The sequence below is a fragment of the Lagenorhynchus albirostris genome, chromosome 12 (genome assembly GCF_949774975.1).
Source record: "Lagenorhynchus albirostris chromosome 12, mLagAlb1.1, whole genome shotgun sequence".
Classification (NCBI taxonomy): Eukaryota; Metazoa; Chordata; class Mammalia; order Artiodactyla; family Delphinidae; genus Lagenorhynchus; species Lagenorhynchus albirostris.
Window position 1 is genome coordinate 57,342,378 of NC_083106.1, and position 19,244 is coordinate 57,361,621.

Below are 19,244 nucleotides of genomic sequence, written 5' to 3' on the forward strand. Positions count from 1 at the left end.
CACTCAGGGCCCCACCTTTACACATGGAGGCCCCCTCCAACACACTGGGCCTAAACCCCGCCCACACACCCTCACTTAGGGCCCTACCTCCAAACTCTGGAACTCCACACTCCAGACGCCCTCCTTTCCACACACTGCCTCTCCCTTTCTGTGCAGATGCTAAGCAGAGGCCCCACCCCAGGCTTGAACGTCGCCCCACCTAGGCCCCGCCCCCAGGGCCTTTTCTGCTGTGTGGGTCCTGAACCTAGGCCCCCACCCCATGCTCAAACGTCACCCCCCAACCCGTGAAGGTCCCACCTCACCCTAAACCCTGACCCTGCCTAAGTTCCACCCCCGCCTACACTCCGCCCCCATAGGCAAGACTTTTTTTTTTTCTTTTCTTTTTTCCTCTTTTAGATTGGGGTTCTGTTTTACCTTGTTGATTCATTGTTGTTGATTCTTTTATATTTTTTTTCCTAATAAATCTTTTATTTTTCTAATTTTATTTTATTCTTTATACTTTGTTAGTGATCTCTCCTTTGGGCTGTTCCCCCCACCTTTTTTTTTTTTTTCTTTTGTGGTTTTATTTTACCTTGTTGCAGTTGTTTCAATTATAGTTTTATTTTTCCTAATATATTTTTTATGTTTCTAATTTTATTTTATTTTTTATTCTTTGATACTGTACTGTTCCTTTTTTTCTTTCTTTCTTCCTTTTTTTTTTATTTTGACCGCACCACGAAGCTTGCAGGATCTTGTTTCCCAGGCTTGAGGTCAGGCCCAAGCTCCTGTGGTGGGAGCTCTGAATCCAAACCGCTGGACTAACAGAGAACCTCAGACCCCAGAGAATATCAATTGGAATGAGGCCTCCCGAGGTCTTCATCTCAGCACCAAGACCCAGCTCTATCTAAGTGCCTGCACACTCCAGTGCTGCACATCTCAGGCCAAACAACCAGTAAGACAGGAATACAGCACCAACCATCAAAAAAAAAAAATGAAATGACAAAAAAATATGTTGCAGATGAAGGAGCAAGGTAAAAACCTACAAGACCAAATAAATGAATATCAAATAGGCAACTACCTAAAAAAGAATTCAGACTAATGATAGTAAAGATGATCCAAAATCTCAGAAACAGAATGGAGCAAATACAAGAAACATATAACAAGGATCTAGAAGAACTAAAGAGCAAACAAAAAGTGATGAACAACACAATTGCTGAACTTAAAAACACTCTAGAAGGAATAAATAACAGAATAACTGAGGCAGAAGAAGGGATAAGTGAGCTGGAAGATAAAATGGTGGAAATAACTGCCAGGGAGCAAAATAAAGAAAAAAGAATGAAAAGAACAGAGGACAGTCTCAGAGACCTCTGGGACAACATTAAACGCACCAACATTCGAATTATAGGAGTCCCAGAAGAGGAAGAGAAAAAGAAAGGGTCTGAGAAAATATTTGAAGAGATTATAGTCAAAAACTCTCTAACATGGGAAAAGAAATAGTCATCAAGTCCAGGAAGCACAGAGAGTACCATACAGGATAAACCCAAAGAGAAACACGCTGAGACACATATGAATCAAGCAATCAAAAATTAAATACAAAGAAAAAATATTAAAAACAGCAAAGGAAAAGCAACAAATAACATATAAGAGAATCCCCATGAGGTTAACAGCTGATTTTTCAGCAGAAACTCTGCAAGCCAGAAGGGAGTGGCAGGACATATTTAAAGTGATGAAAGGGAAAAACCTACAACCAAGATTACTCTACCCAGCAAGGATCTCATTCAGATTTGATGGAGAAATTAAAACCTTTAAGACAAGCAACGGTTAAGAGAATTCAGCACCACCAAACCAGCTTTACAACAAATGCTAAAGGAACTTCTCTAGGCAGGAAACACAAGAGAAGGAAAAGACCAATAACAAACCCAAAACAATTAAGAAGATGGTAATAGGAACATATATATTGATAACTACCTTAAATGTCGATGGATTAAATGCTCCAACCAAAAGATATAGACTGGCTGAATGGATACAAAAACAAGACCCATATATATGCTGTCTACAAGAGATCCACTTCAGACCTAGGGACACATACAGACTGAAAGTGAGGGGATGGAAGAAGATGTTCCATGCAAATGGAAATCAAAAGAAAGCTGGAGTAGCAATTCTCATATCAGAAAAAATAGACTTTAAAAGAAAGACTATTACAAGAGACAAAGATGGACACTACATAATGATCAAGGGATCAACCCAAAAAGAAGATATAACAATTGTAAATATTTATGCACACAACATAGGAGCAATTCAATACATAAGGCAAATGCTAACAGCCATAAAAGGGGAAATCGACAGTAATACAATCATAGTAGGGGACTTTAACAACCCACTTTCACCAAGGGACAGAGCATCCAAAATGAAAATGAATAAGGAAACACAAGCTTTAAATGACACATTAAACAAGATGAACTTAATTGATATTTATAGGACATACCATCCAAAAACAACAGAATACACTTTCTTCTCAAGTGCACATGGAACATTCTCCACGATAGACCAAATCAAGCCTTGGTAAATGTAAGAAAATTGAAATCATATCAAGTATCTTTTCCGACTACAATGCTATGAGACTACATATCAATTACAGGAAAAAAACTGTAAAAAATACAGATACATGGAGGCTAAACAATACACTACTAAATAACCAAGAGATCACTGAAGAAATCAAAGAGAAAATAAAAAAATACCTAGAAACAAATGACAATGAAAACAAGATGACCCAAAACCTATGGGATGCAGCAAAAGCAGTTCTAAGAGGGAATTTTATGGCAATACAATCCTACCTCAAGAAACAAGAAAAACCTCAAATAAACAACCTAACCTTACACCTAAAGCAATTAGAGGAAGAAGAACAACAAAAAAAAAACCCAAGTTAGCAGAAGGAAAGAAATCATTAAGATCAGATCAGAAAAAAATGAAAAAGAAATGAAGGAAAGGATAGCAAAGATCAATAAAAATAAAAGCTGGTGGTTCTTTGAGAAGATAAACAAAATTGATAAACCATTAGCCAGACTCAATAAGAAAAAAGGGAGAACACTCAAATCAACAGATTTAGAAATGAAAAAGGAGAAGTAACAACTGACACTGCAGAAATACAAAGGATCATGAGAGATTACTACAAGCAACTCTATGCCAATAAAATGGACAACCTGGAAGAAATGAACAAATTCTTAGAAAAGCACAATCTTCCAAGACTGAACCAGGAAGAAATAGAATATACAAACAAACCAATCACAAGCACTGAAATTGAAACTGTGATTAAAAATCGTTCAACAAACAAAAGCCCAGGACCAGATGGCTTCATAGGCAAATTCTATCAAACATTTACAGAAGAGCTAACACCTTTCCTTCCTTCTCAAACTCTTGCAAAATATGGCAGAGGGAGGAACATTCCCAAACTCATTCTATGAGGCCACTATCACCCTGATACCAAATCCAGACAAAGACATCTCAAAAAAAGAAAACTACAGGGCAATATCTCTCATGATCACATATGCAAAACTCCTCCACAAAATACTAGCAAACAGAATCCAACAGCACATTAAAAGGATCATACACCATGATCAAGTGGGGTTTATTCCAGGAATGCAAGGATTCTTCAACATATTCAAATCAATCAATGTGATACACCATATTAACAAATTGATGGATAAAAACCATATGATCATCTCAATAGATGCAGAAAAACCTTTTGACAAAATTCAACACCCATTTATGATAAACACTCTCCAGAAAGTAGGCATAGAGGGAACCTAACTCAACATAATAAAGGCCATATATGACAAACGCACAGCCAACATCGTTCTCAATGGTGAAAAACTGAAACCATTTCCTCTAAGATCAGGAACAAGACAAGGTTGTCCACTCCCACTACTCTTATTCAACATAGTTATGGAAGTTTTAGCCACAGCAATCAGAGAAGAAAAAGAAATAAAAAGAATCAAAATCTGAAAAGAAGAAGTAAAACTGTCACTGTTTGCAGATGACATGATACTATACATAGAGAACCCAAAGATGCTACCAGAAAACTACTAGAGCTAATCAATGAATTTAGTAGACTAGTAGGAAACAAAATTAATGCACAGAAATCTCTTGCATTACTATACACTAATGATGAAAAATCTGAAAGAGAATTTAAGGAAACACTCCCATTTACCACTGCAACAAAAAGAATAAAATACCTAAGAATAAACCTACCTAAGGAGACAAAAGACCTGTATGCAGAAAACTATAAGACACCGATGAAAGAAATTAATGATAGAAACAGATGGAGAGATATACTATGTTCTTGGATAGGAAGAATCAACATTGTGAAAATGACTATACTACCCAAAGCAATCTACAGATTGAATGCAATCCTGATCAAACCACCAATGGCATTTTTCACAGAACTAGAACAAAAAAGTTCACAATTTGTAGGAAGCACAAAAGACCCCGAATAGCCAAAGCAATCTTGAGAAAGAAAAACAGAGCTGGAGGAACCAGGCTCCCTGACTTCAGACTATACTACAAAGCTACGGTAATCAAGACAGTATGATACTGGCACAAAAACAGAAATATAGATCAATGGAAAAAGATAGAAAACCCAGAGATAAACTCACGCACATACGGTCACCTTATCTTTGATAAAGGAGGCAAGAATATACAACGGAGAAAATACACCCTCTTCAATAAGAGGTGCTGGGAAAACTGGACAGCTACATGTAAAAGAATGAAATTAGAACACTTCCTAACACCATATACAAAAAATAAACTCAAAATGGATTAAAGACCTAAATGTAAGGCCAGACACTATAAAACGCTTAGAGGAAATCTAGCCACTTGTATTACACCTGAAGTCCCAGGAGTTACCACTTTTAAAAGGTATGATGCCACAGGGATCATGGAACCTTGGACCTGAAAGACATTTTAGAGATTATAAAATGAACCCCAGTTAGATCAAATTATTTTTAACACAGTCCAATGTGTGTCCGGAGACCTGTACCTAATGCGAGGAGCAAGAAACTGGCCTTGAGTTTTTCTTACAACTTGTAAGAAAATTAATGTTGATACTGAATAGCGTTAACAAATTGCTGAGACTTTAGTGAGTAAATCGAGATTGGATTGAATTATGTTTTCAAAGTTGTAGACTTTAAAAAAAATAACTGATTCTTCCTAATTGGCTTGGACTTCTTGTCAGGATGGCAGAGATTAATTTTCCATTCACTTCAAAGAGTTCAATGAAATGAGCCCAAAGCAAAATGTAGAACTTAACAATATTTTCTTTTACTCTCCCCAGTTTTTTGTTGACACCTCTCTAAGTGAAGAATTTAGAATTTAGTTTCTTCTAGCCTAACGTTAGGAACAGCCTACAGATATGACTTCACCCAACAGGGATAGCAGCAAATGTTTCCTTTGCCCTTTCAGCAATTAGCTCAGACACAGCTATAGTCCATTCAAAACACTGAGCTAAAATGGTATTGTGATTTCTGGTGTTTGCAAATTTATCATTTAATATGCTTTTACAGCACAACTTACCCCCCATGCTGAGCTCCACTGAAATTTTTTCTTAATTGCCTAAGACATCACCCAGTCTCAAGAACTGAATATCCAGTGTCTCCTGTGTTTCCTGTAGATCAGCTCTACCTTCTAGGGTGAACCAGAGAAAAATCTACAGTGATTCTTCAACTCTAAAATACAATTGATTGTAAAGTGCACCATTGATTTAACAACTGCCTATGGGAAACTAAAATACAGCATTAAACACTCACATTACTAGTAAGATGTACCCTAATTTCAGAAACAGTAATGTGGGAAAATGCACATCACAGAATTGAGCAAAAAGACAATATTGACAATTCATTGATGCATTTTCTTCTAAGATTAAATGTGCTCATCTCTATCACGCAATGAAAGCATTCTCCACCAAATGATTTCCTCGCTACTAATAAACGCCCAATCCAAACACATAAATGAATCATATAAAAGGATCAAAATTGATTAAACATCTCACAAAATGTTTTACTTTTTTTCAGACACAGAGAAAAAACTGTGAATAATTTTGAAATAAATTGTATTTCTATAGCAACAAAGCCACAAGTACTTGCTACCTTAACACCTGAAAAACTTGACACTGCATCCTGAAAATGAAGCTTTGCATTTCTTGAGGATGCAAAGCTATCCTGGGCTTCATCATACTACTATTGGGAATGTAATTCTGGGATACAGCTTTAAAGGTATTCTTTTCTATCAGAAACCTATTGAAAAGTGTAAAGTCTCCCCCTAATCAAAAGCAAAAACAATTTCTAAAATACTGCCTGATCTCTACTGAGAATACAGTTGTTTCTGTACCACCTTAAATAAAATGTGTTGTTTTTCTTAATTTACAAAACTGAATACATTTGCTATTTCTCTGAAAAACATTCATAGCAAATATCTATCTTTTGCTAATAAATTTAAGTATACTGGATACTTCATTTCTTTTAGATATATACTCAGAAGTGGGATTGATGAATCATATGGCAGTTCTATTTTTAATACTTTGAAGAATCACCATACTGCTTTCCATAATGTCTGGACCAATTTACATTCCCACCAACAGTGCACAAGGGTTCCCTTTTCTCCGCATTCTTGCCAACACATCTTTTGCCTTTTCAATAACAGCCATTCTAACAAGTTTGAAGTGATATGTCATTGTGATTTTGATTCGCATTTCCCCGACGACTAATGATGATGACCAACTTTTCCTTTCTCTTGGTTATTTGTAAGTCTTCTTTGGAGAAATGTCTATTAAGGTCCTTTGTTTGTTTTTTAATTGGGTTATTTGAGTTGTCTGAGTTCCTTATATATTTTGGACATTAATCCCTCATTAGATACATGGTTTGAAAATATTTTCTCTCGTTTAATAGGTTGTTTCTTCTCTCTATTGACTGTTTTGGGGGTGGGGGGTTGTTTGTTTTTATTTGCTTTGCAGAAGCATTTTAATTTTATGAAACCCAAATTGTCTGTTTTTGCTTTGATTACCTGTGCTTTTGATGTCATATCCATGAACGTAATGCCAAGGCCAATGTCAAGATAACTTTCCCATATATTTCCTTCTTGTAGTTTTACAGTTTCAGGTCTTACGTTTAAATCTATAATCCATTTTGAGTTGATTTTTGTATATGGTGTGAGATAAGAGCCCAATTACATTCTTCTGCATGTGGTCATCCAGTTTTTCCAGTACTATTTACTGAAGAGGCTCTCCTTTCCCCATTGTGTGTTCTTGGCGCCTTGTCAAAAATCAGTTGACCATAAATGCATGGATTTATTTCTGGGTTCTCTATTCTGTTTCATTGGTCTATGCATCTGTCTTTATACAAGTACCAGACTGTTTTGAATACTGTAGCTTTTCATATATTTTGAAATCAGTAATTATGATGCCTCCAGCTTTGTTCTTCTTGTTCAATATTGCCTTAGCTATTTGGGATCCTCTGTATTTCCATATGAATTTCAAGATTGTTTTTTCTATTTCTGTGAAGAATGTCATTGGGATTTTGACAGGGATTGCATTGAATATATAGATCACATTGGTAGTATGGACATTTTAACACTATTACTCTTTTCAATCCGTGAAATAGGATATGTTTCCATTTATCTGTGTTTCCTTTAATATCCTTCATCAATGTTTTATGATTTTCAGTATACAAGCCTTTTACCTCTTTGGGTAAATTTATTCTTATTTTATTCTTTTAGTTGGTATTATAAATGGGATTGTTTTCTTAATTTCTTCAGATAGTTTGTTGTTAGTGCATAGAAATTTCACTGATTCTTGTATGTTGATTTTGTATCCTGAGACTACTGAATTCATTTAATAGTTCTAATGGTTTTTTGTTGAGTCTTTAGGATTTTCTACATATATGATCATGTCATCTGTCAAAAGAAATAATTTTACTCCTCCCTTTCCGATTTGGTTGTCTTTTATTTCTTTATCTTGCCTAATTGCTCTGGCTAGGACTTTCAGTACTACATTGAACAGAATTGGCAAGAGTGGGCATCGTTGCCTTGTACTGAATCTTAGAGGAAAAACTTTCCAAAGTCTAGACCTCAAGAGGCCTTGAAGCTTCCACCATTGCCCTCTTGGAATCCTGCACTGTGTAAGGAAGCCAGTCCAGCTTAGTGGAGGATGAGAGGTCACCTGGAGGAGAACTGGGGCACTCCAGCTGGTAGCCAACACCAACTGCCAGAAGCAAGTGAGACCATCTTGGACCTAACAGCCCAGATGACTATCCAGCATTTATAGTTACGTGAGTGACCCAGGTGAAAACAACAGAGAAATCACCCAATCAATCCACAGAATTGTGGAAAATAATAAATCGTTGATGTTTTAAACCATTAGCTTTGGGGCGATTTGGTCTGCAGCAACAGGTAACTGAAATGGCATCCAAGAAAGTAAAAATTAATAAACTGGTCCTTGGTGATAAAAACAATTGTGAGTCTCTGAAGTGTTACAGTTATTATGAATCTTGATTCCTTCCTTTCTTCCTTCATTCTATAAATATTTATTGAGCGTGTAGCATATTCCAAGTAATATACTAAGTTTCAGATATAGATTGACAAACAAAACATTTTCCTGCCCTTGCAAAGTTTACGATCCAGCTAGCATTAAAAATGCTAACACTTTCGTCAATGCTTAGACACAGAGCAGCTGTGAAATAATTTCTCTCCCATTGATTTTATTCTAAAGAAACAGTTATTGCATTGAACTCAAAAGGTTTAAAGTATGAGGAAACTGTTGTTCTCTCTCTTTTTTACTTAAAAGAGTAGATATAAATAAATTGTCTACAGACATGAAGAAAACAGATGGATTTGAAAATTCAAGCTCACACTGAATATAATTAACTTGGAAAGAGAGAGAAGCCAAGGAAGCCTGAGATCTTAGGTGCCCGGGAGACAGGCAAAGGGCTAACTTATTTTTAACATCACAGTAGTCTCAGCAGTAAGGAAAATTCAAACTCCATTAGTCTTTGAAGAGGTGAAAGAGCAAATGAAGAGAGAAAAAAAAAAACCGTGGCTATTGGGGAGTAATTAACATTTTGACCCAGTTGCCAGCCTGAGTAGGTGTTCGCTGCCACTGCCGCTGCCGATTAGCAGAGCTTGGGTTTCCTAGGGCATTGCGAAGGCAAAGGTCTTATCAAGTACTCTGGGTATTGTTTACTATTTGATTCTGAGTGAAGTACACCTGAAGAGACAAATGGGCTTATTAAGCAAAACCTTCAGCAGGAATGGAGGGTTGCCTTCTGCACCAGAAGGGCCTTATTTGCATACCTAAACAGAACACTCTGGGATAATTGATCAGGCAGATAACAAGATGACCTCTGGCCTTGAAGGGCTTGATAATGGTCATGGTCCCAGGTCACCGAGATTGAGACTTTAAATAGAGCCTGGGGTACAAGGCCCTTCACCATCGAACCCCAGCAGCCATTCCCCGCTTGGAATTCATTTGATCAGTCCTACACATGGAGCAGACATTCACAAATCCATGCTTTTTTATGTGCATGGATTCCTTCTACCTAGAAACACTTTTCCCTTCCACCTCACAAACTTCCACTCTTTAGACCCAATTTAAATGTTCTTTATACACTCACCCCAAAGCAAGCCAAATTTTTAAAATTATATCTCAATATAGCTGTTTTTATTTATTTATTCTCTATATCGTCCTTCTTTTATTCCTGCTACCTTCTTAAACTTTAAAAGAGATTAAGTGCCTGATTGGCTAACATTTATTTTGGGCCCTTTACAAAGAGAAACAAATAGAAATAGTCTGTGTACCTTAGTTGATCATAATCTCTTATTTTTGAATCCGAAGTTATTTTTATTTCCTGATTATAAAAGTAATACACGCTCATCATAAAAATTCAGATAATGTAAGAATTTGTTCTATCATAAAGGAACTTGACTGGGACGCAAAAACAAAACAATTAAAATATTCTCCAATGCAAAATAAATTAATTATATATAAATAGCTAGTAATTTTTTTACAACAAAAAGAAATGAAAGCATAAAAGCAACAGTGCTATTTTGTTTTTGTTTTTAGAGCATCTAACAATTTACACTTTTAAATACTTAAACATACAGAGTTAGGTTACTTCTGTTGCGATATTCTTTTTTTATTTTTTAACATCTTTATTGGAGTATAATTGCTTTACAATGGTGTGTTAGTTTCTGCTTTATAACAAAGTGAATCAGCTATATGTATACATATAGCCCCATATCCCCTCCCTCTTGCGTCTCCCTCCCACCCTCCCTATCCCACCCCTCTAGGTGGACACTGAGCTGATCTCCCTGTGCTATGCGGCTGCTTCCCACTAGCTATCTATTTTACGTTTGGTAGTGTATATATGTCCATGCCACTCTCTTCATCCCAGCTTAGCCTTCTCCCTCCCCGTGTCCTCAAGTCCATTCTCTACGTCTGAGTCTTTATTCCTGTCCTGCCCCTAGGTTCCTCAGAACCATTTTGTTTTTAGATTCCATATATATGTGTTAGCATATGGTATTTGCTTTTCTCTTTCTGACTTACTTCACTCTGTATGACAGACTCTAGGTCCATCCACCTCACTACAGATAACTCAATTTCATTTCTTTATATGGCTGAGAAATATTCCATTGTATATATGTGCCACATCTTCTTTATCCATTCATCTGTCGATGGACACCTAGGTTGCTTCCATGTCCTGGCTATGTAAATAGACTTACAGTGAACATTGTGGTACATGACTCTTTTTGAATTATGGTTTTCTCAGGGTATATGCCCAGTAGTGGGATTGCTGGGTCACATGGTAGCTCTATTTTTAGTTTTTTAAGGAACCTCCATACTGTTCTCCATAGTGGCTGTATCAATGTACATTCCCACCAACAGTGCAAGAGGGTTCCCTTTTCTCCACACCCTCTCCAGCATTTATTGTTTGTAGATTTTTTGATGATGGCCATTCTGACTGGTGTGAGGTGATACCTCATTGTAGTTTTGATTTGCATTTCTCTAATGATTAGTGATGTTGAACATCCTTTCATGTGTTTGTCAAAGCAAGACAAATTAATCATCCCTGTGTTGGTACTTACTATTCTGTGGCTCCTTTACTATAGCACAACCAGCAATAGCATTTGTGTATTTGTCTCACCCACTACTTTGTGAGCTCCTCAGACCCTGTAAGCCCCTTAGATGTGTCTGACTCATCTTGGTACTGGTGGTGCTTAAGTATATATCACATTACAGGTATTTAAGAAGCATTCAATTGATGGAATAAATAAATGAAGTAATTTATGAGAAAGGAGAATACTTGAAGGGATGTAGGGTATGTGTGTATGTGTGTGTCTGTATGTGTGTCTGTGTGCATGTGTTATGTGTATATATATTTGTATTTATATCCATAGTCATAGTGTGGAAAGATACATATCTAGATGTTAACAAATAGGAAGGTTTCTCAAATAAACTATAAGAAGACTTTTGTGATTGAGATGGCTTACAAATCGCTTTAAACCTCTTCATTTCTTTTTATGATTATAGTTTTATTATAATGAAAGGATCCAAATTAGAACCAAAGGAAGAGATACATATGGCAGAATTTAGAACTGAGAGGATTCCAAATGTAAACTTTTGTGTCCTCAAGAATGTGTTTCCCTCCTGGCATCAACGTGTGATAACACGCAGAATATTGTCAACCCAAGAAGCTCACCCACATGCTTTGTACAGTCAAGAAAAAGCAAGAATTCATTTCTTTATTTGAATGTAGTAATAAAGCACGGGCACATCACTTGTTTGTTAAGGTACTTGCAGACATTTTATGTTTACTTAGGTCTTAGCAAGGTTTTTCTAAAAGGCAACTGATTTGCACTCCTCAAGATTTAATGTGAAAAATATTTTTTAAAAAGAGATTAAAAGATTTAATGTTGTTTCAAATGCCTTACTGTGAATCTATGAGAATGATATTTAATAAGGATACAAATACTTAAAGCTTGCACCCCGTAAACCAATTTCTAAACTTCAAAAATGCCTATTACATATTAAGATCATTTGAAGGTTCAAAGTATAACCTTTTCAGAATTATACAATTACATCAGGTATCAAGTGGTAAATACTCAGTTCTGTCTTTTTTTTTTTCAATAAATCAAAATCTCATAAATGTTGTCAAGCAAATAATCACAGTTTCTAAAGACAGCTGGTTCTACTTGGTATCTTCTGTACATAAATAAGTTCTTTCTTGCTTCCCTAGAATTATGATAATTTGATAATTTGATGATTTAAATACATTCTTGCAGTCAAGATGTATTTTTAAATATTATTTAGTTTTTCTGTAAGTTTATAAGAGATATAAAAATGCTCATTGTAGAGATTTTGAAAAACAAGTAATTTTCTTTAGAAGAAAATAAAAATGATCCCAAATTCAGTAGTCCAAGATAATTATCACTGATATTTTATTATAATAACATTTCATTAGAAAAATAATATAAATAGAAAATTTAGAAACGATGAAACAAAAAATAAAGTAAAATATAATTTTTCTATATTAGTTTTTTCTATGTATGTATGTTATCTTACAATTTGGACAGTAGTATATATTTTTAAATAGAATTTAGGTTACTCCCAGTTTTTTGAGATTGTAATTAATACTGCAATGGACTTTGTATGTATTTGTCTGAATTTTTAACTACTTTTTTTGGAACACATGTGTAGAAGAAAACAAATAGATCAAAAAACTTTACTTACTTTTGAAAACTCTTAACACGTGCTACAAAGATACTTTCCGAAAACTTGCCACCATGAGACCTCCTACCTGCAACAGATAAGAGCATCTGTTTCCCATCTCCTTCATAATATTCAGTAATATTATTTTTGTCTCTGCTAATATGACAGGCCAAAGTTGTTTCTGAATGGTTTTGTGATTTTTTTGATTATGAAGTGAAGTTAGGCATTTTTCACATGTTAATTGGCCATTTGTTTTTCATTTATTGTGAATTGAGCTCCTTGAGGACAGAGGTGTTTGTCCCAAGATCCCCCATGTCTGCTGCATTATAATCACTCAACAACTGCTGTAGAAAGAATGGTATTTTCATATACTTTGACCTTTTGTTACATTGGTTTTTAATGTTTTTCTTGCTGACTTCTAAAACCCATTTACATCCTAAATGTCTATTGCAATTATTTTCCCCCAATTTCTCATTTTCCTTTTAATCTTGTTTATGGTGTTCTTTGGTGAACCATCTTTCACTTTTATGTAGTCACCCATTGGCCTTTTTACTTTCTTTTATTCTATTTCTATTTACACTTCTGTAAGTGATTTCTTCTGTTGCTTTTATGCTTTATGAACTCCTTTTCAACTCTGAGATGATTTTCAGTGTAAACATAATTCATCACTATTGTTGGGTGGGGGAGGGTATTTATTACTTCCGTTAATGTGTTCTTTTTAAGTGGTAGAGGCTTTTTTAAAAATTTTTCTTTTATTTGAGTATAGTTGATTTTAAATGTTGTGTTGTGAAACTATTATAATAGTTTCAGGTATACAGCAAAGTGGATCAGTTATACATATATCCACTCTTTTTTAGATTATTTTCCCATATAGGTCATTACAGAGTATTGAGTAGAGTTCCCTGTGCTATAGAGTAGGTCCTTATTAGTTATCTATTTTACATCTGTTAATATGCTTAATTTCCACAAAGAGATTCAGTGCCTCATAAGAATAACTTGAAGACTAACTGGTGTGTTCTGCCAGTTCCTAAGATGTGAGAATGTGAGACTTTGGAGAGGATACATTTTTTCTTACAAGGATGCTTAATTTGGGGGTAATCCTCTGAGCCTATAAGATTTAGTGTGCACTTTTCTGGGTAGGATCTGTGATTCCAGAATGCTTAAGAATCGTTAGAAGTTCTTCAAAGAATGTTCGTGTCTGAGACCAACAGGATTCCCCAATCTTTAAACTTTAATAACTTTTCTTCAAATCCAGAGTTTGACATCCCATGAAAAGGAAGAATAGGCTAAAGCAGCACTCCCCAACCTTTTTAGCACCAGGGACCAGTTTCATGGAAGACAATTTTTCCACGGACCGACGGCCAGGGGGATGGTTTTGGGATGATTCAAGCACATCACATTTATTGTGCACTTTATTTCTATTATTATTACATTGTAATATATAATGAAATAATTATGCAACTCATCATAATGCAGAATCAGTGGGAGCCCTGAGCTTGTTTTCACCTGCCACTCACTGTTAGGGTTTTGATACGTCTGCAAGCAATTGACTGTGATCTCTGTGCAGTCAAACCTCTCTGCTAATGATAATCTGTATTTGCAGCCGCTCCCCAGCGCTAGCATCACTGCCTCAGCTCCACCTCAGATCATCAGGCATTAGATTCTCATAAGGAGAGTGCAAACTAGATCCCTCACATGAGCAGTTCACAGTAGGGGTTGCGCTCCTATGAGAATTTAATGCCGCCACTGATCTGACAGGAGGTGGAGGTCAGGCGGTAACGTGAGCGATGGGGAGCGGCTGTTAAGTACAGATGAAGCTTCACTTGCTCGCTCCCCACTCACCTCCTGCTGTGCAGCCGGGTTCCTAACAGGCCATGGACCGCTACTGGTCTGTGGCCCAGGGGCTGGGGACCCCTGGGCTAAAGAACAGTGACTGAAGATTTTAAGCTGAAGAATAACTTCGGCACAAACTTTTCTGAAGTTGCTGTCAGGATGGACCCAAACTTTACCAGTGATAACTTAGAACATTGGGGGCCAGCCTTACAGGGATGCCAGCCCATGTGAATGTCATTGAAAATTCAATAGATCCTATGTCTGTCTTGTCACATAATCGAGACTTTGAAAATTTCTCAACTGGACAAGACCTTACAAGCATATAAACCTTTCAGCCCTACATCAGCATCCACTGCAAAATACCTCTCCAACAGCAATCACCAAGTCTATGATTAAACATTTCTAGGGAGGGGGAACTCTTTGCTTCTTAAGACAATTCATTGCACAATTTCTCCCTCCAGCCCTTATTTCATGAAGATCTAAGTTTTCCATTTATCTTACTGAAGCAATGGAGAACCAGGTAATCAGATACACCTGCAGGAAATCCGCTGAAACAACTTTTCAGCCTTCTTAAATGGATGAGCTGAGACATAATCAAAACAGCATGTCACTGCTCTTACAGATTCTTGCTGAAAGGTTTATGAAACAGTGTGAGATTTTGAATACAGAGCGCTCCTGAAAAATGAAGGCAGAATTTAAGTTACAAAAAGCATGTAGTAAAGTATGAGCTGCACGAGTGTTTAGACCCCCTAACTTGGGGAAACTAGTAGCTAATTTCTGTGTAGGTGATCACTAAGGTATAAGATAACGCTATTTCCACAAATCTGGCTAGTCATTTTAACAAAGCTGAGCAAATAGGCAGAGAGATTCCCTTTTTTGACTTGGGGAAATGTCCCATTGCCAACACAAGCAAATGTCTAAATACTCCCAAGACCGTGACTGAGAAAAAAGACCGTCATCTAAATTCCTAGAGAGCAATGGAAGGGGGTGGGCATGCAGAACTGAGTGTGCGGTTATCTTCTAGTACAAACATGCATGTGGATGCAAAAACACATATGAAATAACTTCAATCTCTTTAAATACTTATTTTAAAATAATCTCCTTGTTGTTTGTCAAAAAAATAACATAGAGACTAGATACAGGAATTAGGCTGTTAATTTCTACATCACTCACAGCAATAAAGAGAGGACAATTCAATCAGAAACCTCATAGAGGAGGCAGTGTTGAATTAGGGTGAACTTACTACCATCTCTGGGTCCCTACAGAAAAGAACTCTGCTCTAGTTAAACACTTCTCTGAGTCTTGTGCTTTGCTTTAAAGTATTTTTATAAAGGGTTTTAGTGTACAGACTTTTTAATGCTTACTTGTTTATTTAGGATATGTACTAATAGTGTTTTTCAAGCTACAGGTCACACATAACCAGAGAGCCATGAAACCAGGTCAGCAGCTCTTGACCAGTTGCTTTTCCTCTTTTTTTCCCCTTGGTTACTAGAAAACAGCACAGTTGTATATACATGTGTGTGTGCTGTGCCCACATGCATACAGCAGTGTGTGATATAAAATGTATCTCTTATTCTAGGCCAAAAGCAAATATATTCGAAAGACATTCTTTTATAGATTAAATAGTTACAGAATAGATTGATGATAGATAATGATAGATTCTCATTTATTTAAGAAAAGATTTTGTCCCTATCACCAAAACCCAATGTATTATACTTTTTTTTTTTTTTTGCTTGTTGACTTGTCTCCTGGTTCAACATGATGCTTTTTCTTTTTTCGCTAAAATGTCTTCCTTCATTAAGAGAGGTATCAGTTTCCAAATCCTAGGATGTGTATTTGTACCTGAGCTCTGTGTTGTGCTGTGAAAGCCTATACATTGTCTTTTGTTCTTGGCATATTGTCATATGTCCATTGATAGGCATCCAAAGTTCTATGGAAAATGTGGGTTCAACTTTGAGGACCTTGGCCTCTTTCTCCTCCAATGTAGTATGTTTCAAAATAAGAAACCAACTCTTGGGGCAAGTCATCGTCATCTGTCAGCTTCAGTGAAGCCATTAATAATGTCACTAACTTGAAGGAATGCTAACTCATTTCAACCAGTTGAAATCAAACTGTCAAACCAAAAACTGTCAACGGTTATTTTATCTTCCACGGCAAAATTGACTTACAGCCAATTAGTTATGTGGCAACAATGTTTGCAGCAAAGATGTCTAAAACAAAGCTGCTTACAGCAAAAATACACGACCTGAAGCCCTGCACCTCCCCTCCCTATCTTCTTTGTGTAATATCACATACTGTGTCAACAATAAATCCCAGCCTATCACTGCCATGCATCTGATTGTGCAGTCTCATGGTAAGTTATGAACTTTATTGAATAACTGTAAGACTCATCAAGTACAGCTAACTCCATCCTGCGGACTAGTCCAAATGAAGCTGGAAGTTTTCCTCAAATCACATAGACACTCTGACAATTCCTAAGAGACTTGTGGGGGCGGGCAGAGTGTGATCATTTGACTGTATGGTAGTATGCTTACGGAACACAATTAAACACACACAGCATTTTTCTGTAATTCCTTCAATTGTGATGGACCTTAAAGGCTACAACCAACCCCACTAACTGCACAAAAGAAAGAGCTTATTAATTGGGTGTCATGGGAATGGGATTGCTCCTACTTCCTATAGTGGTAGACCCAAAGTCCTCTTCCCCCACCACCAAAGTAATGAGGAACAGATCTAGGTGCTCATAGATAGGCCCTGCAGATAAGCACCCAATACAACTGTAGAGCCAGGCAAAAACAGAAGGAAGACACAGACGTTACGGGGGGGAAATACTGGGAAAAGATTGCACTTAGAAGAGTTGATAAGAAGTGAAAAATAAGCGAAGGGTATAAAGAAAATGTAGGTACCAATGACCTGCATTTCAAGCCAGTCCCTAGATCTTGGATGACTCTTTGGAAAAATATTAAGCTCTGCTGGTTATCTTCTCGGACAAAGCAAATTGTTTCCAAACCAGTTTCCAGTAATTCACTGGTTACGATAAAAAGACTTTTCAAGTAACAAATGGGGAGAATAAAGTTATGTGTTGCAGTGGCCATTTTTACTTAATTTATCATTCAGTTCTGTCAAATATCTGGTCAATTTAGTCAAAGATGACTAAACAAGTAGTTATTTGGCTTAACTAATTAGTCAGGCCAGTTTAAATGGCTGATTCCTTTGTTCTACATAGAGCTGCCTTTCAGCCTCCTCCAAAAAATACGAAAGAAAGGGTTCAATTTCATAGCATTTATCTCTGACGCCGATGTATTAGGTCCAGTTCTACCAGAGTGGGAGCAGGGATATGTGGTGTTTGCCCAATTTTTTAAGGACCAATATATGGGATAAAACAGAAAAAGGAATAGTCCAGAAAGGAGAGATTTCCATAGAAAACAGTACTAGAGGCAGAAGGGACCAACAAGCAGGGCTGCCCAGTCAGTTATGAGGACTTCAAAGATGTGTTTGTTGGTCTCCAAGGATGCGTTGGAGTTTCTTCTCTCCTGAACCGTTGCAGCAGATGAATAAGAAGGACTAATTCATAAACCAGTGAGTCATGCCACGCTTTGAATCATATGAAAAGAGAAACTCCAAGAAAAGATTAGACTTTGGGTACGTGAGAGGGCTTGCATTTTGTAACTAAAGGAAATATAACTATCCCACGATGGTGAAACAGAACATCCTGATTACCATATCCAAATCTATTTCCCAAATTCTTGAGGTGGCCAACATCCTTGATTCAACACTTCTGGGTAAAAATGTATTATGTCTCAGTCACCATTAAGTCTACCTCCTTGAGCGCTTCTCATCTACAAGAAATACAGAGCCGTCATGCCCTAGTCCATCATCAGAGCACTCTCCCCACCCACTCTGCTCACACGCCTCACCCGCGGATCTTCGGATGCTCAACTAGGATGCCTCATCGCTTCTTACCTCCCGGTAGTAAGTATCTCTGGAATTAGCAGCAGCAGTTCAGCATCGGGGTTCCAACAGCAGCAGCTGCAGTAGCAGTAACAGGGGCGGCAGCTGATCTCTGGGTAACATGCTCTTTTCTGATTTGCTTCTCCATCCTTCTAACTTGGAATTGTAGCCAACTCCCTGAATTAATTCCTTTCTACTTAAAGTACCTAAAGTGGTTTCTGTTTTCCTGACTGGACCTAATTAATACAGGCAATATTTACCCCCATTGCTCATCTTCCCCCATTTATTCCTCATATTTTATTAATTTACAAAGTAAATGTTTAGTTCAAATTCATAGGACTTCTATGAAATTTTTATAGAATCAGGGACAGGCACATTTCCTTAAGCCTGCCCTTATTATATCACTTCGCAATCCTTTCTCTGAGGAAAATCTGGCATCCGAGTACAAGTGTTCATATTTCCCATTATATGCAATAGTATGACAGGAAGAACTTGCTGGTGGCAAATTAATGAATTATTCTTCATGTTAACTTTTTTCCACTAAAAGAAAGATATTCAATCACTTCAAAGGAGCCACTTAGACTACCATTAAGATCTTGAACATTTTTTCCACATGACATAGCACGGTAGTTCTGACTAAAGAAAGAGAAAAGAGAAGAATACCCATGCTGAACGCTTAATGCTAAGCATCTTCTACTCATGATGATTTAGAAGGATTCTTTCTCCAGCA

General features: G+C 36.8%; 1 long non-coding RNA gene across 2 annotated transcripts in view; it reads right to left on the reverse strand.

Annotated features, from left to right (window-relative positions):
* Positions 1-19,244, reverse strand: part of LOC132530807 (uncharacterized) — a 98,441-nt gene that overhangs the window by 31,808 nt on the left and 47,389 nt on the right. For both annotated transcript variants that reach the window (XR_009543896.1, XR_009543897.1), the window contains exon 3: positions 12,752-12,818. This is a non-coding gene — a long non-coding RNA (uncharacterized LOC132530807). The remainder of the gene's footprint in view (positions 1-12,751; positions 12,819-19,244) is intronic.